This window comes from Triticum urartu, chromosome 4 (genome assembly GCF_003073215.2).
Source record: "Triticum urartu cultivar G1812 chromosome 4, Tu2.1, whole genome shotgun sequence".
In the NCBI taxonomy this organism is placed as follows: Eukaryota; Viridiplantae; Streptophyta; class Magnoliopsida; order Poales; family Poaceae; genus Triticum; species Triticum urartu.
This window is the reverse complement of record NC_053025.1, coordinates 321,006,891-321,015,534: the sequence shown is the minus strand read 5'-3', so window position 1 is coordinate 321,015,534 and position 8,644 is coordinate 321,006,891.

The following is an 8,644-nucleotide window of genomic DNA, read 5'->3' as shown; positions in this document are numbered from 1 at the left end:
ATGAAAAAGTGTGATTACATTATAGTGACACTAGTTGATGAAACATACACTAATAAATAGAACAAAAATATTGCGATAGTATCATAGTATGCCATGCTGCGAGGGCGAGATGGGCCCTGCAACGCCTCATACGGTACGCCTCATACTGGAAATCAGCCCAAGTCTCCCCGATACAACTTTTGCCAGTGATGAACATCAGTGTACAGCGGTAGTACAAGGAGGGGTCTTGAGACATTCCAATCTCTATTTTTGTGCATATCAAATAAAATTAAGCACCCAGTTTGCAGAAACGCTTAAACATTAACAATGGGACTAGTTGATGAAACATATACTAACAAAGAGAAGCACTTTCTTTGTCTACATTGGAAATGAAATGATAGAGAGGACACTCGCTCTATTTTAACTGTATTATTACTTCATTTTATCAGCGACACTAGGGCCAAGCATGTGGCAAACAAGGTGTATCGTGCATCGCAAGGATGGAGGCGGTGGTGCTTAGACCGGGATTTTGAAGCTAGCTCTTTCAGTCCCTATCTTCCCCCCTGATGTTTCTGTGGTAGCATTTGGGTTGTAATCCAAACTTGGTCGAGTTGGTGCTGCGTCCCCTTACCTACCTAGCTTATGTGGCGAACTTGTCTCCTACTAGTACTTAGTCCGTTCTAGTAGTAGTTGCATAACTGCCCGTTTACACTGAGATGTTGTCGGATAATGGTTCTCTATGGTTGGGTTTCTTTAATAAAATCGGAGGAAACCCCCTCCTTCGATATATAAAAAAAATCAATGGCACTAGCGGTGCCAAAACATTGCCTCAAATTAATAGTGCCACTAGATTAAGGTGCAAAGAAATAACATTACTGCTTTACCATTGTAGTGCCAAAACAGTAGCACAAGAGCAGACTCAACATGCAGGATCTTTGGCAAACGGTCAGACCAAAAAGGAACATACCTCGTGATGGGAACCATATCTGTAGTCAACGCCATCATAGAAGGGATGACACCAGTCACCAACATAGATGATTCAATTCATGGGACCTTTTGGTGTAGTTCACCTAAAATGAAGCAATGTACCACGAGCTAGCAACTTCTTCTTCATTTTTTTTAAGAAAAGGGCTCTGTCTCTAGTTCCATTTCCATTAGAAAACGAATCCCACAGAGCTTCTTCTTCATTAGTTACAATAAAATTGAGCAACATCAAGGTTGGTTGTGAAGCTCCTGGAATGTTCAACTATAATTTGGATATCATTTGTGCAGTTCAACTAAGATCAATCGTGAAATGTATATCTCTGTTTGCACAAAAAGGGTGGAAAGGAGGGTGACTTACAAGTGATGAAACATACATCAAATGAAAAGAAGCATGTTCCTTATCTGAATGGCAATCCTACAAGGATAGTAGCAATTTCTAAAGTAGCAGCATTGCTAGATATTAGTGTGGGCATTATGGTTAACTATGACAACCGTTAAATACAACATTACTTTAATGGTGCCATTGCTTCATTTTACTAGCAACATTACATTAACAGCTGCTACAGAGTTGGTATTTGGGCATGGGAGAGTAGGCGGACCAGGACACTTGCATTTCTAACGAAAAGAAGCAACTTATCTTAATGGGAAATTTAGCAGGACATGAAAAAAGTGCCATTGATTCATATTACTGGAGGCATTACCTTGAAAACAACATTGGTTTAACGTGTCCTTACTTTCAATAGTGCGACTACTTCATTTTACCAGTGGCATTACATACGAGTGGCTAGGGGCAACAAATATCAGAACATGATATCTGGGCTAGTACCATTTTTGTTTGGTATAGCCACCTTATAATGTGAGAGGCTAGCAAATTTAGTGCTGGACTTACTCTGTTGACTTTTCCCCCAGTCCCCACTTTCTTCTTTTCCAACCAATAGATCAGAATTATATTGAGTTTGTACTATGTTTCCCTTTATTTCCCTATTAGACCAAGAGACCAGTTGGATAGCCAGTCTCTGCTACTTTTCGCCCCCATTAATTCCTCTTTCGACCAAGTCCTAGATTCAGGTAACAAATCTTCCCCCACCCCCACCCCTTTCTTCCTTGTTTGAACCAAGTAGTACTATATTCGAGTGCATGAACTAGTTTTACCTCTTAACAGTAAAAAATTAGGTGGCTTTCGAACAGCCGATCGATCCTATCTACGAGGGGGCCTGCGAAATAGAAAAAGATACAAATGCAATGATGTCAGGAGCTCGGGAAGTAGAGCAAGGCCGGTTTCGAAGGAAGTTATACCTGAGGGTCGCCCATATGTCGCTAGGTGGGTGGCGGGAGGCCGGATCTGCCCACACTACGGCAGCGAGGAAGAAGGGGTCGGAGGCCCTCCCTAGCCAGTGGTGCTTGGGAGAGAACGGCAAGGCACGTTGATCGGGACATGCCGGCAGTGGGTAAGAGCCGTCGCCGAGGACGACCACGTGAACGTTGCACCTTCTCACCTTCCCCGACGGAGAGGATCCGGCTGGATCTATGACCAGTGGTGAGCAGAGAAAGAGTGTGGCCACCGCTATCCTGTTTAGATCTGGAGAGGACGAGACAGTGTGAAGAGAGCAACACTAGTGAAAGCACAAGTGCTCCCTGGGTCATTTTGGTAATTAATGTCAACATATCTCTTGTTGGACTAATGCTTTCATCTAGTATGCTTCAGATAAGTTCAACAATGGAGTGGCATGGACTAGAGGATGTGGAACCCTTTCGAGATGATCAGGAAAAAGGATTGGCTCAAGCTCAAAGCTCAGGACTCTACATTTTTCATTTTCGTGATCCAAGATCACATTGAGTCCATAGGAAAGCCAATACTATTAAGAGGGGATGAGTTGTTGCTTAATGGCTTGCTTGCTCAAAGTGCTTAGTGATATGCTCCACAGCCCTCAACCACTTTCTCACATCCACATATGTCCCAAACAAAAAGTCAAACACAGCCCCACCGAAATCTTCTATCCGGTGCCACCGAGTTCTCTTGACATAGCCACTGCTAGAAACCCTAATCAATTTGGTCTCACCGATGGGATCTCGGTCTCACCGAGATGGGCTTGCAAACTCTCTGTTGCCTAGTGCATCAATTTTGGTCCCAACGAAATATGAAATCGGTCCCACTGAGTTTGCTTGGCCAACTCTCTGTTTAGCTTATTACCAAAATCAGTCCAACCAAGCTGAGGCTTTACCCTAACCCTAGCACATTGGTCCCACTGATTTGATCATGTCGGTCCCATAGAAATGCCTAACGGTCACATTATGAACCAAATCGGTTTGACCGAGTTTTGTGATTCGGTCCCACTGAGTTTGGTGATTTGTGTGTAATGGTTATATTTTGTGTGGAGGCTATATATACCCCTCCACCCACTCTTCATTTGATGAGAGAGCCATCAGAATATGCCTACACTTCCAACATACATTTTCTGAGAGAGAACCACCTACACTTGTGTTGAGGTCAAGATATTCCATTCCAACCACAAAAATCTTGATCTCTAGCATTTCCCAAGTTGCTTTCCACTCAAATCATCTTTCTACCAAATCCAATCCCATGAGAGAGAGCTGAGTGTTGGGAGACTATCATTTGAAGCACAAGAGCAAGGAGTTCATCATCAACACACCATCTATTACCTTTTGGAGAGTGGTGTCTCCTACATTGGTTAGGTGTCACTTGGGAGCCTCCGTCAAGATTGGAGTTGAACCAAGGAGTTTGTATAGGCAAGGAGATCACCTACTTCATGAAGATCTACCCTTGTGAGGCAAGTCCTTCGTGGGCGATGGCCATGGTGGGATAGACAAGGTTGCTTCTTCGTGGAGCCTTCATGTGTGGAGCCCTCCGTGGACTCGCACAACTGTTACCCTTCGTGGGTTGAAGTCTCCATCGACGTGGATGTACGATAGAACCACCTATCGGAACCACGCCAAAAATCTCCATGTCTCCAATTGCGTTTACACACCAATCCCATACGTTTACATTATTGCAGCTTGCATGATTTACTTTCTGCTGCTCATATACTCTTGTCATGCTTGCTTGATATGTATTGTGAATGTTTGAACTTGTGCTAAAACTCCACTTCAACTTAAAGAATTTAAAAACTACAACTTTTCTTGCTAAGAGTCTATTCACCCCCTCTAGACACCTCTTCTCGATCCTTTCAATTGGTATCACAGCACTGGTCTCCTTTGCTTTGGTTTAAACACCTTTGGAGGAAGATGGATGAGTCTATGTTGGGGAGTCCTAGATGTAGAGTGCCTATACTTGATGGAGAGTACTTTCATGAGTGGAAAAATGAGATGCTTGAGGTTTTCAATGAATATCATTTGAATAAGTACATTACTAGCCCTTGTGCAACTCATGTTGATCCTTTGCATCCTACTCCTGATGAGTCCATTGACATGATCCGTAATCTTAGAACTGTCAATTTAATCACTAGAGGTTTGCCTAGAAACTTGCTTGCTAGCTTCCCTGCTCTTGATTGTGCCTACACCATATGGAGATTCCTTGAGGAACGTTTTCCAAACTATTCCTTAAAAAAGCTAGATGAGATTCTTCATAAGTCTATTGCCTTGAGTAAGATGAGTTCCAATGATCCCAAATTTGGTGACTGTTTATTTGAGCTTACAAATGTTAAGAGTGCCAAAGGAGATGTTGGAATTATTAGCAATATCATTTCCAAAGTCATTAGAATTCATAGAGATGAACATTGTTACAGTCATACTTCTAATGAATCACTCTCTCTATGAATTGATCCACCACATGACGATGTTGAACATGGATACTACGATGAGGATGATGATAGTGACTATGATCTTGATGATGCAATGAGCCACTTTGGTCTTATGTCTAATCTTCGCGGCTACATGGCCGGAGGAAAGGAATAGGTTCTTGATAGTGGGTGTACCGATCATATGACCGGAAACAAAGATATGTTTCATGAGCTTGCTGAAAACGACGGCCCTCGAAAGTATGTCACTTTTGGTGATAACTCAAAGGGTAAGGTGGTTGGCCTTGGTAAGGTGTCCATCTCACATGATAGCTCCATACAAAATGTTATGCTCGTTGAATCTCTTGGCTACAATTTACTTTTCATATCTAGACTTGCTGACTTTGGTTTCAATGTCCTATTTACTGAAGTAGATTGCCAAGTGTTTCATAGAGATAATCATAAATGGTCTTTACCGGTACACGTAGAGGTGATCTTTACATTGTTGATTTCACTAAAAAGGCTCAACCTAGAACTTGCCTAATTGCTAAATCCTCGAAAGGTTGGTTGTGGCATAGAAGGTTAGGTCATGTGGGCATACGAAATCTTGATAAGCTTATTAAAGGTGATCATATCCTTGGAGTAAAAGATGTTATATTTGACAAGGATAGAGTTTGTAGTGCTTGTCAAGCAGGAAAACAAGTTGGAGGAAGCCACCCCGTGAAGAACATTATGACCATGAGAAGACCGCTCGAGCTACTTCATATGGATCTTTTTGGTCCCAATGCCTATAAGAGTCTCGGTGGTAACTCATTCGGTCTAGTTATAGTTGATGGTTTTTCAAGATTTACGTGGGTGTTCTTTCTTGATGATAAATCATAGGTCCAAAAGATCTTCAAGAACTTCACTAGGAAGGCCCAAAATCAATTTGAAGTGAACATCAAGAAGGTTCACAGCGACAATGGAACGGAGTTCAAGAACACAAATGTGGACACCTTTCTTGACGAAGAAGGGATTTCACACGAGTTCTCGGCTACATACACACCTCAACAACATGGAGTTGTTGAGAGAAAGAACCAAATTCTTATATAGATGGCGAGATTGATGCTTGATGAGTACAAGACTCCAAAGCACTTTTGGGCGGAAGCCGTTGAGAAAGCCTGTCATGCAACAAATTGCTTGTATCTTCACAAGCTACTCGACAAGACGGCATACGAGCTCCTCACCGGTAACAAACCCCAAGTTGGATACTTTCGAGTATTTGGCTCAAAGTGTTACATTCTTGACAAGCATCATCATTCTAAATTTTCTCCTAAATCTCACGAATGTTTCCTACTTGGTTATAGCTCAAACTCTCACACTTACCGTGTCTACAAAAATTTCACCCGAAAGGTTGAAGAGACGGTAGATGTGAAGTTTGATGAATCTAACGGCTCGCAAGTAGAGCAATTGCCAATTGATGTAGGGGATAAAGATCCTTCGGAAGAAATCTAAGACTTGTCTATTGGCAAGATCCGTCCAACGGAGGTGAAGGAGAATACCTCGTCCGTCCAAGTGGAAGGTTCTACCTCACGACAAGGTGAACCAAGAGTCGACATGGAAGCATCCACGAGTGGGACACGCCAATATGAAGAAAATGAGCAAGTACACCAAGATGAACCTCATCAACCTCCTTCTCCACCACGACAAGGAAATGACAACGTCAACAATGAAGAAGGACAAGATGATGAAGAAGATGTTCCACCCCAAACAAAACAAAAGCTCTGACGAGTTCGAGCAAGAGTCACTAGAGACCATCCCGTCGAGCAAATCTACAATGATATCCAAACCGGGAGAATCACTTGCTCTAAATCTCGTTTGGCTAATTTTTGTGAACATTATTCATTCATCTCTAGTATTGAACCTATGAAGGTTGAAGAAGAATTGGAAGATCCGGATTGGATAAACGCCATGCATGATGAGCTACACAACTTTGAGAGAAATCAAGTGTGGACATTGGTCGAGAAGCCCGACAACAACCACAACATCATTGGTACCACGGTGTTTCGCAACAAGCAAGACGAATATGGTCAAGTCATCCGCAACAAAGCTCGTCTAGTCGCCCAAGGCTACACTCAAGTCGAAGGTATGGACTACGGTGAGACATATGCCCCCGTTGCTAGACTTGAGTCCATCCGCATCTTTCTTGCCTATGCTCATCACCATGATATCACTTTATACCATATGGACATTAAAATTGCTTTTCTAAATGGTGAAATTGAGGAGGAAGTTTATGTTAAACAACCTCCCGGCTTTGTCAATCCTAAGAGACCCGATCATGTTTACAAACTTCACAAAGCTCTTTCTGGTCTTAAACAAGCTCCTGGAGCATGGTATAAATGCTTGACCAAGTTCCTTATTGATAAAGGCTTTGAGATTGGAAAAATATATTCTACTGTTTTTACTAAAAGTGTTAACGGTGAATTGTTTGTGTGCCAAATTTATGTTGATGATATCATATTTGGTTCGACTAACCCTCATTTTAGTGAAAAGTTTGGGAAGCTAATGTCGGAGAAGTTTGAGATGTCTATGATGAGTGAACTCAAGTTCTTCCTTGGGTTGCAAATCAAGCAAACTAAGGAAGGCACATTGGTCTCTTAAACAAAGTACACCAAGGACTTATCCAAGAAGTTCAACATGCAAGAAAGCAAAGGTATGAAAACTCCCATGCCTACTAGTGGTCATCTTGATTTGACTAAGGATGGTAAACCAGTTGACCAAAAGTTTTACCGATCTATGATTGGTTCATTGTTATATCTATGTGCCTCCCGTCTCGATATCATGCTAAGTGTGTGCATGTGTGCACGATATCAAGCGGCCCCAAAGAATGTCATCTTAAGGCTGTGAAAAGGATAGTGAGATACTTAATACATACGCCAAATTTTGGCACTCGGTATCCTAAGAGGTCCTCTTTTGATCTTGTTGGCTATTCCGATTCGAACTATGCCGGAGACAAGGTTGATAGAAAGTCCACTTCGGGTACTTGTCAATTTCTTGGTAGATCTCTTGTATCTTGGTCCTCCAAGAAACAAATTTCGGTATCCTTATCCACTGCCGAAGCGGAATACATTGCCGCTGGTTCATGTTGTGCTCAATTACTTTGGATGACCCAAACTCTTAAAGATTATGGGATCAGTGTGAAACATGTTCCATTGCTTTGTGACAATAAGAGTGCTATTAAGATTGCTCACAATCCTGTGCAACATTCTCGAACTAAGCATATTGAAGTTTGTTATCATTTCATTTGAGATCATGTTGCTAAAGGGGGCATTGATCTTAAACATGTTCGTATCAATAAGCAATTGGCGGATATATTCACCAAACCGCTTGATGAGAAAGTCTTTTGCCGTTTGAGAGGTGAATTGAACATCATTAATGTTTCAAACTTGGAGTAGGAACTCCATTTGGCTACATGCAAGGCATGAATCTATGACTAATCCTTGATACTTCTCTTATGATGATGATCATATGTCTTGGATATATTTTCACCCTTGCATGTTATCTAACCCTTGTAGGTACTTGGATGAATCTAAATCCATGAGATTGCAACTCACTCACATCTTGAGCCATCTCTACATCACCAAGTCTCTACTCCATGGTGGTTAAAGACAAGGAAGCATGAAACCCTTCAACATATCATTTGACAAATTCTATATATCAAATTTCATGATTGTCATTTTGGATACACAAGTGCTCTTCCTTGCAAAACTAACCCATGTAGGTAGATGAACTCAACTCCAAATGGTGTTCCCAACCATTCTTGCGCTACATCAACCTTGAGCACCCCACGCAAGTTCAACTACATGATCAAGATCAACACCACGACCCAAGGTATGTCATTCCATCTTAGAGAAGCTTTACCTCAAGTCATAGGTCAAAGCAACTCAACAAGACGTGAATACATCAAA